The sequence below is a fragment of the Mustela nivalis genome (assembly GCF_964662115.1).
Source record: "Mustela nivalis genome assembly, chromosome: 9".
NCBI classification, from domain to species: Eukaryota; Metazoa; Chordata; class Mammalia; order Carnivora; family Mustelidae; genus Mustela; species Mustela nivalis.
Genome location: NC_139028.1, coordinates 73022855 through 73034276, shown reverse-complemented (window position 1 = coordinate 73034276; position 11422 = coordinate 73022855). Strand labels below are relative to the sequence as shown.

General features: G+C 49.3%; 1 protein-coding gene across 2 annotated transcripts in view; it reads left to right on the top strand.

Annotated features, from left to right (window-relative positions):
* GALNT18 (polypeptide N-acetylgalactosaminyltransferase 18) overlaps nt 1-11422 on the top strand; it is a 340317-nt gene that overhangs the window by 49862 nt on the left and 279033 nt on the right. The window lies entirely within an intron of this gene.

The window sequence follows — 11422 nt, the reverse complement described above, 5'->3', positions numbered from 1 at the left end:
AAGTTTACCATGCTTTGCTTCAGGAGAGGTGGTGTTCCTGGCACCCCAAGTTTAACCTCGAAGGAATTTGTTTTCTTAGATGTTGTTAGAATTTGGGGCCAGGGTCTAGATCAAATCTGTCCATTAGAACTTTCGTAGATAATGGAACTGTTCTAGATTTGCTCTGTTCAATTCTGTATCCAGGAGCCACATGTCACTTTGAACACTTGAAACGTGGCTGGTGAGACTAATTTTCATTAACATATTTAAATTAAAATAACCACATGTGGCTTGTGCGTACTGTACTGGATGGTACAGAGTGGGATAAATGTTGGCCAGGTGCCTTCAGGGGTCAACGTGTAGCTGCCTGGAGACCCCTCCTTGAGTTAGCGTGGTTTCCATAGAAAAATTGGTGTTCAATTCCAGACAACTCAATTAGCAACAAATTTGTTCTGGAATGGGGGACTGCTTCCACTGCCACCACTCTGATGAGCTGTGACAGTTTTCACTTGAGGCAAATGAGACTTCCAACCCTCAACGGAAGGAAATGCAGGGTGCTGTCGGGAAGAAGAGAGGGGGACATGAAGGAGAAGCCCCAAGGGCCCTAAGGGGTGGAGCCAGTATATATTTTCTCCAGTTCTGCTCCCCCATGTGGGATCCTTGCCCATGATCCTTCCTTCTGGGGATTTGGGAATGCACGGCTGGATTTGGGTTCCCAGCGGGAGTTGACAGCAGAGTGTACAGTTTTCCCAGGAATATGCCTATCCTCTTAGGACCTAGAATGGGGTCCCAGCAGAGAGGCAGGCCTGCTGCCTCTTAAGCTAGGCTGTTTGGCTGGAGGCAGGATAGCATAGTGGCCACAAATGTGGGCTTTGGAGCCACGCATCCTGGGGTTGAAGCCTATAAGCTCTGTGACCTCTGTGCTCAAGTTTCTCCAACTGTAGAATGGGGTTCATGTCAGTACCTAATTCCTGGGACTCTTGTCAGGTTAAGCAAGTGGGTGCCTCACTCATGGGCAGCACCAAATAGGTCCCCAGTAGGTTTGGGTGCTGGGAAAGCTGTGATGTTTCCAGTGTCAGATCAGCATAGCCCTTGATCTTTTAGACTCTGCTCACTCTTTCCTTTTCTTTTTCCTTTCCTTTTTTTTTTTTTTTTTAAATCTTTTGCACTGACAGTTTCTTGCTTTCAGAACTCAAAATGCTTTTGGGAGCTTTGCAAGAATTTGCTCCCAAATCCTGGGAAAGGATGTCTGTTTTCTCAACTCATCTCATCTCCCTGTCTCTGGGTATTTATAGTTCTGGATAGAAAAGAGTTGCTTTGATTTTTCAGAATAGTTTCCACAAAAGTGTGGTGTTGGAGAGGCAGGGCTATGTAGAGAGAGTTGAACTTGACATGGGAAGGCCTGGGTTAGAATCCCACGTATTAGCTGTAGGACCCCCCCCCCCCCCATCTATAAGCTATGTAAATATCCTGAGCCTCAGTTTCCTCAGTTGTGAAATGGACATGGAGTGATAGTTAAAGGAGATAATACCTACAGGTGTGCCCAGCCCACCGCCTACACACGGAAGACACTCTAAGTGCCAGTAAAATCTGAGCATTTAAATCTCTTTTCAGCTTAAATGTTCAAACTCACAGGTTGGAAGCTACTTGGGTCTCTTGGTGGTGGGGCTCCCGGCTGGAGTCTGTCCAAGGGCTTTCTTCAGCGATGCTGTTCAAGGCAGCAGAGCCTCTCTTCCTAGCTCTTGACTGTTCTTCTACCAAGGGGTCTTATTTAGATGACTGGAACTAAGCTTCCAGAAAGAAGAGGCTGCAGGTGGGTCTGAAGATGAATGGTGAAAGCAAAGTCAGGAAGAGCCAAGCGCCCGGAGCGTGAGGACAGCTGCCACACACTGACTTGGGGAAGACCGATTTGGACATCCTCCGGTTAACCGAGGGACTCCCCGAGGGCACCTCTGCCAGGTGGGGTGGGGGTCAGGGAGGCAACTCCTGGGCCTGTGTGTGTGTGTGGCGGGGTCTTGTTTACAGCAGGAAGGTTGAAGCAGGAAGTCTCAGGAGAAGGATGGTCCATTGTGGAAAGCAGGGAGAGAGCCAGCACACAGGAAGCATGGGCCCTTCCTGCATCGCTGTCTGTGAACTTGAGGACCTCAAGGGACGGCAGTGGACCTAATGAAGCCTCAGCCTGGGGAAGGTGAAGAGAAGGTCAACTCCTAAGGCCCTGCTTTTGCTTCCTGGAAGATCCAGCACCTAAGGGAGTGGGCCCACACCTTTGCTTAAAGAGGAATAGTTCATATCATATGATCTCCCTGATATGAGAAATTGGAGATGCAACGTGGGGGGGGGGTTTGGGGGGCAGGAAGGGAGGGAGACAAACCATAAGTGACTCTTAATCTCACAAAACAAACTGAGGGTTGCTGGGGGGAGGGGGATATGGAGAGGGTGGTGGGGTTAAGGACATTAGGGAGGGTATGTGCTGTGGGGAGTACTGTGAAGTGTGTAAACCTGGTGATTCACAGACCTGTACCCTTGGGGTTAATAATATATGTTTATTAAAAAATTAAAATAAAAAAATGAATAAAAAGAGGAAGAGTTCAGAGTGCAGTGTGTGGGGGCGCTCAGAGGGCCTGGCCAGCGCCCTGCCCTGCACTTACTCACTGTGTGACCCTGAGCAGGTCCCTTCACCCCTGTGAGCCACAGATTCCTCAGCAGGACATGGGGGAGACCACACGTGCCCCTCCGAAGATTGGTGGTGAATGTACCTCATTACCCCGTCTTCTGTCCTGACTCCCCCTTTCCACGTAATGGTTCCCCCTTGTTGGCTCCGCCCAGCAGCCGCCTACTCCTCTCCTGGTTGGAATCCCAGGATTTCTGGAGGCAGCGCCTTGTTTCTCTGGAAAAAACCACACCTGTGACCCCTGGACGGCGTTTCGTCTCAGGGTAGGGAGTTGCGTGGGTGAGGCTGCCTGTGGAGGGTAGAGAAAGGGCCTCCTATCAAGAGAAGGTGACGGTCCTCCCACAGAGTCTTAATTTCCTTTCCCCTTCCTTTCCTTTTGCTCTTTACTTCCTGAAAAAGGCACCCGGCAGTTTTTGAGGCTGCTGTTTCTTCATGGATTTTTAATAAAAGTGATGAATGAACTAAGAATTGATAAGAAAAGGCAAATGGTATTTGGGTTATGCATTGTTCTAGTAAAATGTATTTTTCACTGAAGATCTTAAGTGACTTTTTTCGTTAGAATGCCATAATGGGAAGAAAGGTTAAATCAAATGAGTTTTCTGTGGCAGGAGTGTCAACCAGGGGCCTCTGCGGGACAGGACCCTTGTCCTGTACAGCGGCTGAGCTGTAAGCTTTGCCAGCTCCCCAGTGGACAGAGTTCTGGCATCTTGTGCCAACAACTCCTTCCTCCCTGCAGGAAGGCTAGGAGAGGGAGAAGAAAGGCCTGGCAAGAATGGCCACAGTTCTGCTCCTTGGAGACCTGATCAGCCGTGAGGGCCCAGGAGAATGGTCCCCATCGGAGCTGCCGGTGGTGGCTTGCCTGGGGCTGGTGTCCTGTGCAGGGAGCTGGCCTCCATTTCCTGGACCAGCACGCCTGAAAGAGCCTGCAGCCTGAGGAGAGGGTCTGCAGCTGGGCTCCCTGCTGGCTCTAGAACAGGCTTCTCTCATAGGCAGGACCCAGAGGGCTTACCCTGGTCTGATGGCCCCCGGGAGATCTGCTTGTTCCAGACCTCAAAGGTATCAACCCCAACTGGTGAATCACCTATCACAAGAAGGTTATTTTTCTTCTTGAATCTGCCTCGAGGAAGTGTCTTGGTTGTGATTGGAAAAGATCTTGTCCTAACAATTCTATTCCATTTTATCCCAACCTGTCCCATCCTATTCCATCCCATGCTATGCTGGCACATTTCATTCTGTCCCATTCCCTTCTGTGCTGTAAGTGGTCGTGGGGGTGTTCTCAGTTCCAGGTCCTGTTCCAAGTAGTGGGAGCACAAAGAGGATCAAGACACAGTCCTGCCTTTACAAAGTGCCCTCTCTAACAAGAGAAATCAGCAGACAGTTATAGTACGATGCAGACAATAAATGGGGAGGCCAGCAGCCCCTCTTCGCCCAGCAAAGTCACCTCACCATTTACAACCAAGGACTGGAGGCAGCTGGAGGAGAAAATGAGGGTGTGGGTAGTCCAGGAGGGCTTCTGGGAGGTGATTGCTGGGTTGGATTTTCAAAAGGGTGGTAGGAGTTTACCAGGCAAAGAGCAGATCTCTAAATTTAGAGATGTAAACTTATCACTTAAGTAGAACTTACTAGGTGCTGGGTCACATTTTACCTATTATAACTCATAACAGCTGGGGAGAGAGGCGCTCACCTCTGTTTCCTCCAGACAAGTAACTGTACACAGGAATACAGCTTAGTAAGTGGTGGAACTAGGGTTCAGACCCAGGCAGGCTGTGCCTTTTTTTTTTTTTTTTTTTTTAAAAGAGAGAGCATGAAAGGAGAGAGGTCAGGGGGAGAAGCAGACTCAGACTCCCCGGTGAGCAGAGAGCCTGATGTGGGATTCGATACCTGGACTCCAGGATCATGACTTGAGCTGAAGACAGTCGCTAACCAACTGAGCCACCCGGGCCCCCCAGGCTTGTGCTTTAATCAGCACGTGTCAGGGCTGTTCCGGCAAGGCCGGCAGGGCATTCCAGACACGGAGATGAGAACCGCTACTATCCCCCATCAGGGGTACGGTCAGCCGGGGGCTCTGGCAACCACCCATCCTATGGTGCAGGTATAATTCTCTCCATGAAGTAGGTCTCCTTGAGCCAAGCTCTCCACCCTCTTCGTCACAGTGGAGCGACAGGGACCATTGCCATGTTTCCTCCACCCCCAGTGTGCTTTCCTGCCAGCGAAGCTGGGGTGAGTCCAGCAGCTTCTCAGCTGCTGGGGCTCCAGGCCAGGAAACTCTGAGCCCAGGGCTAGGCTTTCCCTCTCTGCTATTTGGGGAGAAGGGTGGGAAATGCCTCGTGGCTCAAGGCCTGATGCACGGTCATTCCTGCCCCTAAATTACCCCAGGCCCAGGGCACACCCAGGCTCCCGCCACAGGGACAAGTGCCACATGGGCCCCGAGCCCGGCCTCACCCTCCCTGACACCTTGGACCTATGGCGGGAAGCACCCAGCTGGAGCATTTGCAAGCACTCAGTGGCAGGACTTAGCTGTTCTTTCCTTACTTGTCTTTCCCTATTGAGGATCCCTCTGCATTTGTTACAAGGCCTTTGTCTATTTTAGCATGCCACTAATTATAAGACTCATCATCGGTTTAATAATCATTTCTCAGAGGAAAAAAAAGAAACACTACCACATTAAAAGTACACATTGATTGTAAGATTTGTCATCATCTCAGAGACATGGAAACGCCAAAAAGAAATGAGCCTCTTAGATGTCAGGGGATGTGGTCTTTTCTAAACATTTTGTGGCTGAGGGGGGACACCTGTGGGGACACCTGCATGGAGAGAGCTTGTCCAACAAGGTGGGGAGTGGCGCTGGCTGGCACCGGTCAGGGCTGGGTCATGGAGGGCCTCATCCATTTCTCCAGGCCTGCCTCAGCTGCCTTCGGCTTCAACCATCCAGAACCACTTTGGGGACGACAATTCGAGTAGCTCAAAAACACTCACAGCTGAGTTCATTCTGTAGCTGGGTTTGACAAGTGATCAACTCCCACCAGGAACGGAGAAGCGTGGGGCTCAGTGGGTGGACAAGGACCAGCTGTGATCACCAGGAGCCTCGGCAGTCTTCCTGGCAGTTGGGTGGTGATTGAAGCCAGCTGGGTGGCGTGAGAGCCCCTTGCCCTCGGAGTCTAGGGACCAGGGCACTGATCTGGGCCACCTCGGGTGTGTTGCTTTGCTCTCCGGGGCTCCAGATTCCTTTTCTGTACGGTGAAGATGTAAAACAGTCTTAATAGCAGCTGGCAGGTGTCAAGGGCTTTGCATACATGTGCCATGTGCTTTTCTACAGGTCTTTCAAGTACTAGTTCATTTCACCCCCGCAATGACTCTGCAAGGTAGTACTGTTCCCATCTCCATTTTTCGGATGACGAAATGGAGGCACAGGGCAGTTAAACAATTTCCCTAGTGTCCCCCTGTTAGTACATGGCAGAGATTAGAGTTGGCTCCAAGTTCTCTGGTTAAAGGGTCCATCCAAATAACTGTGAGGGTACCAGAGTAGAACAATAACGATTGTATAAAAAAACCAGCGCAACCCCATTACAAATGAAATCTAGCATAGAGTTCTAAAAATAGAAGTAAGATGGCAGTCTTGTTAGGAGTGAAGCTCAGGGACCCTCCGGTTGGCAGGGACACCTCTGTGGCATCCCGGGGCTTCCTGGAACAACGTGAAAGCAGCCAGACTGGGCAGTCCCCGAAGGCCATCCAACACCAGTATCCTGGGATGGTCAGGGACAGACACAGGCTCTGATACCAGGGCGTCCCTGAGATCTGCTGGCTTCCCAGGCAGGCTCATGATGTAACACCTCTTCTATCTAATGTTCTTGAAATATTTCTTCAACATTTATTTGTTGGGACCAAGAAAAATGGATTTTCTTGTAATAAAACCTGTACACCTTTTGCTCTATCTTCTTTAGGCTATAACATGCACTGAACACAACATCTGAACCCATTTGGAACGGTAGGTTACTGCACATTTTTCTGCCACTCATAACCGGATAGTGTTAGTCGCTAATATTTGCTAAAGAGAAGGGTAGCTTACGTTGACACATCTCAAAGTGTTTCCTGCAAATAGCCCCGTGTTCTGCTTACTCCTTTTGGAATTTCAGATGACTGCTGCTCCCCAGTGCAGGCTGCTGGCAGCTTACATCGTGCAAAGTTGGGGGCATGGTTTGCGGTGGTGTGGTGCAACTTCCACATGCAAATTGCAGAAATACTCAATAGAGGTAGCAAGTTGGAACTTGTGTAAATCAGAAAATTCCAAAAAATCGGTGTTAAATGTATTTTTTACACTATCACTATCACGCACACAAGTGAGACTGACCCACTTTCCACCAGTAATGTCTATTCTGGAATTGCCCATGGAAACCCAAGTTAACTAGTATTGTGTTGCTGATGGACTCCAGTGACAATTTTGCAATCCCTATAGGTGGCAGTTCAGGCGACAGTCAGCACTGCCATGTATGGGGCACAGGGTGCGTCTGGCAGAGTTCTGGGGGCAAACAACAACGTGGATGGAGTCTCCTAGTTTTACTACCTGCATATACAACTTGCATGACCTTGACAGTTGACTTCTTAACCACACAGTGGAGTTCCACCTTTACTCCTTCTGTTTACCCTGACTGCATGACAGCAGGAATCCTGAGTTTATCTGTGCCTCTACCTCCTTGTATGTCCTTGGGCATGTAATGCCACTCCTTTCCCTGGGTCCCAGTTTTCTCCTTTAAACCCAGAAGTGTTTACACAAAGTGACCTTTCAGGTCCTATCAACTCCAGGTGATTGATTCGCTTGGTGAAGGATGGTCTGCTGATGTCTAGCATTGACTTACATCTGATCTAAGTTATAAGACTGCAAGGAAATGAGAGAAGGGAAGCCAGATTAATGTCCAGGTAATCCTGTGTTCTTTCAAACTGTTGCCTTTTCGGTTATATGCTGAAATTCTTTGGAGAAGAGTTCCATCTCTTCAAGAAAGGGTCCACTTGGTCCAAGAGAGGTTCCTCCCATTAGGGTGTTTCAGCTGACCATGGGGCCTAGTCCTTTATCTGAGGCAGTTCTGGCCAAGGTGGGCATACCCTCTCAGAAAGCCTTCGCTATTGCCTTGTTCTCCAGTAATTCTGTTAAAGAAATGAACTAAATCTGACAGGATGTGTCCTTGGTGGTTGTAACAACATACCACTGAATGAATGGCTTAAAACAACGTCAACTTATTCTCTCATAGTTCTGGAGCCCAGAAGTCCAAAACCAAGGTGTTTGATAGGGTCATGCTGCTTCTGGGGGGGTTTTAGGGAAGAATCCTTCCTTGCTTCTTCCTGGCTTCTGGTGGTTGTTGTTCACTCCTGGTGTTGTTTGTAAGGGCCATCACTCCAGTCTCTGCTCCATCTTCACAAGACAGGTTTTCCTGTGCATCTCTGCATCTCTGTTTTCTCTTCTTACAAAGACCCATGTCATTGGATTAGGGCCCACTCTAATCCATGGTGACCTCATCTTAACTAAGTATATCTACAAAGACTCTATTTCCAAATAAGGTCACATTCTGAAGTTCTAGATGGACATGAATTTGATGGGTGTTGAGGAGAGAACATTATTCATCCCAGGAGAGCAGATCATCTGGGCTCCTAGTGCTCAGGTTATCCCTGGTATAATTCTCCTGAGGTCTTTAATGGGTACCCCTGTAGGTCTGTAGTCTAGAATCAACTTCTTTATTCTCTTTAAAAACTGGAACTGCGGGATGCTTAGTGCCAACCTCCTTTCCCCAGAACTCATTAGAGACCATTGAAATGAGTATGGTCATTCACTGGCAAGTTCTCGCAGTGCCCTGAATTCCTCTGGGACAGGAAATGGGCCTCGTTTGGGTAGCCAAGTGCTTTCTTGCATCCTTTTTGACCATCTTGGGCTTCAGTTCATTTATTCATCCAACAAATAGGTACTGTGAGGCTTCCGTGTCCCAGCCATGAGCTAGCCCTGTATATACTGTGAACTGGGGTGACAATCCAACTGTCATTTCTGTGGTGATCTTAGGCTCTCAATAGGTAGACATATAGATACATAATGAAGCATCAGGCCATGCTAAGGCCTATGGAAAAGAAAACATCATAGGAGGTGCAGGAAGCTGGTGTTTTTGATAGGTAAGGGAGGGCAATCTTCCCCTTGCCCATGCTTGTTCAATACTTAGCAGCAGATTAGACCCCGGACCAGGGGGCTCAGACTTCTCATACTATGAGGAGCCCTGGCCACCTGACAGCCAGCTGGGACCTCTACCCTGGCCCAGATGCCACCGTTGTTAGCTGGGACTCAGGCAGAATCTGTTCTGAGCCCAACTTCAGCAATGGGAGTTATCCTTGATGAGGCCATCTAGTGCTTTTAAACCTTTCAAGCCTAGGACAGGATGATAAGGAGGAAAGAGGTTAGGTTCTGATAACAAGTCAGCACGGTTGTATGACCTTTTATAAGTAATTTAGCTTTCTTGAGCTTCAGTCTTCCCTTTAGAAAGTGGGCATACTGTTTGCCCGCACTATAGTGAAGATTCAGTGAAATAAAATGTCATAGAGCTGATGCCCACAGATATTAATTCAATTCCATTCACTTATAATAAAGTAAAGAACCCAGGGACACTTTTTGTTGACCAGGGACACTTCTAAAATCTTTTCTTAGCCCACAATGGGTGCTGACTAAAAATCTGTGGATGGACGGGGCAAATGTAGCAGGTGGCCTTTGAAGCTGCCTGGGCTGTCCCCCGCTAGTCTGACTATCCAGAGTGCATGTGAACTCTGTTCTTTGGCACCAATAGTGTTCTCTCCCCCACAACCGTTCTTCCTTGCCGGACTTCCAGGCCTCTGGGAAGTTGGGAAAGGTCTGCCCAAATGTGTTTGGAGATGCAGAAGCTGCCCCTGAATGTCTTGGCCAGGTTTGGGATTAATCTGTTGGAAATTATGGGGTGCAAGGAATTACTTTGCTGACAATAATTGGATTTCCCAAAACGAACAGAGCAGGTTTAAGTCAGAAACCAGAGACCAGGTGAGTGTCATCATGGGGGACATGTGTTAATGTGTGCTTTTCACACACCGACATGTGCCCAGTCCTGGACAACACCATTGAAGTCTGACTCTCCTGGGCACTAGTGGGGGAATTAAGCTGGGGTTTGGGAGGATAAGAACCCTGTTCCTGGCAAATGTTTACACCGTGTCAGGAAAATGCTCACAAGTTATATCTGATAAAAGAGTCCCCAGCAGCCTGCTGGCAGCCAGAGAGGGGCCGGGCCCTCGGCACCTAGATTGGCATGGATGCCGGTGGTGGGTAGAGTGGATGGGATATAGTCCATAAGCTCTGCCCTGTGCCCTCCCTCAGGCAGCCAGGACTCCCGTCAGGGTCCTTAGCAGGACCCATCATTCAGAATCTTGGTTCAAATCCTACTGGTTTCTTAGCATCTTTGAGTCTCAGTTTCCACATCTGTACAATGGCGATAATGATAGACATTTCACTGGGATGTTGGTAGTGTTTAACGTGACCATGATCTCAGAGTGCCTGGGAAGGCGCCTGTAAGAGCAGGCTCAAGGGTTATGGATTTCCTGACCAGCAGGCTCCTTCAGACCAGCCCTTGTGGCTCCCCGCCCTGCCTGCTCCTTCCGGGTTCCTCACCCCACTGCGGGGGGACCACAGTCTCAGATAAACTCTGTCTGCGACAGGGCCCTGCAGGCCTCAAATCTGGCTGCTTCTGCCTTTCCATGAACACTTCCCCTATATTGGGTGTCTGGGGAATAGATGGCTGTGTCTCAGCCCCGTGAAGAATCCAGCCAAACTTGTCACAACATAGCCGCCAAGAGAGTTCTAGTTCCCAAAGTGTGTTCCATGGAACACTAGGTCAGTGTGTACTCTATGGCATAGAGTTCTGAGGATAAATACATTTGAAAATCTTTGTTTTGGAATGAACTAAATATAGATTCTGTGACACCTTAGAGTAATAAAGCTGATTTACTTCTAGGGTAACCCCATGTATTTGGTCATAGAAGTCTTCCCCTCAGACCTCCTCTTTCTCCCCCACATAGGGGCTTCCTGAGCTATTTCAGGTCACAGCACCCCTGAGGCTACCTGGGCCCTCCACTTGCTGCAGACTCCGCATCTCTGTGGCCCCCTTTCCTCCTGGGGATGGTAACTCCCCAAACCCAAATGCTCTTGGAAAAGAGACAGGGCAGAGGGGGCAGTTAGGATGGCTTTTTGGGGTGGTTTGGGATGGAGGGGAGCAAGCCTACTAGGAGATATTTAAGGCAGGAATGGGAACCTCTGGGGTGGCTGCAGGCCGTAGCTCTAGACACGTTGCTGTCACTGTGAGTGCATGGTTGCTCCGTCAGGTCCTGCTGGGGATGGAGGACTGAACCTGAGCTCAGGGCAGCACTGGCAGTAGCAGCGGAGGGGTGGTGATCCAAAGAAATCCACTCACCACAGATGGGTTCCATTGGCCCCTCACCAGCAGATCCTTTTGTAGTTACGAAGTGCTGAGCGGGGCCAACAGTGCAGAGAGCGAGCAGTAATCAGTATATAATTACACAGGTCTCATGCAGCAGAGCCGGGAAGCAGCTATGCCTCGTGCGGCAAACTCTCTCGTGCTCCCTTAGGGATGTGCCCAGGCATTTTATAGGAGTGAAATGGATTTCTGGGCCACATTTTTGGTTTCGCAATCAGGGACGTGGTGGGCAACCTTGGCACCCAGCGGTGAGCGATTGCAGCTCAGCGGAAAGTAAAACTTAAAAGGA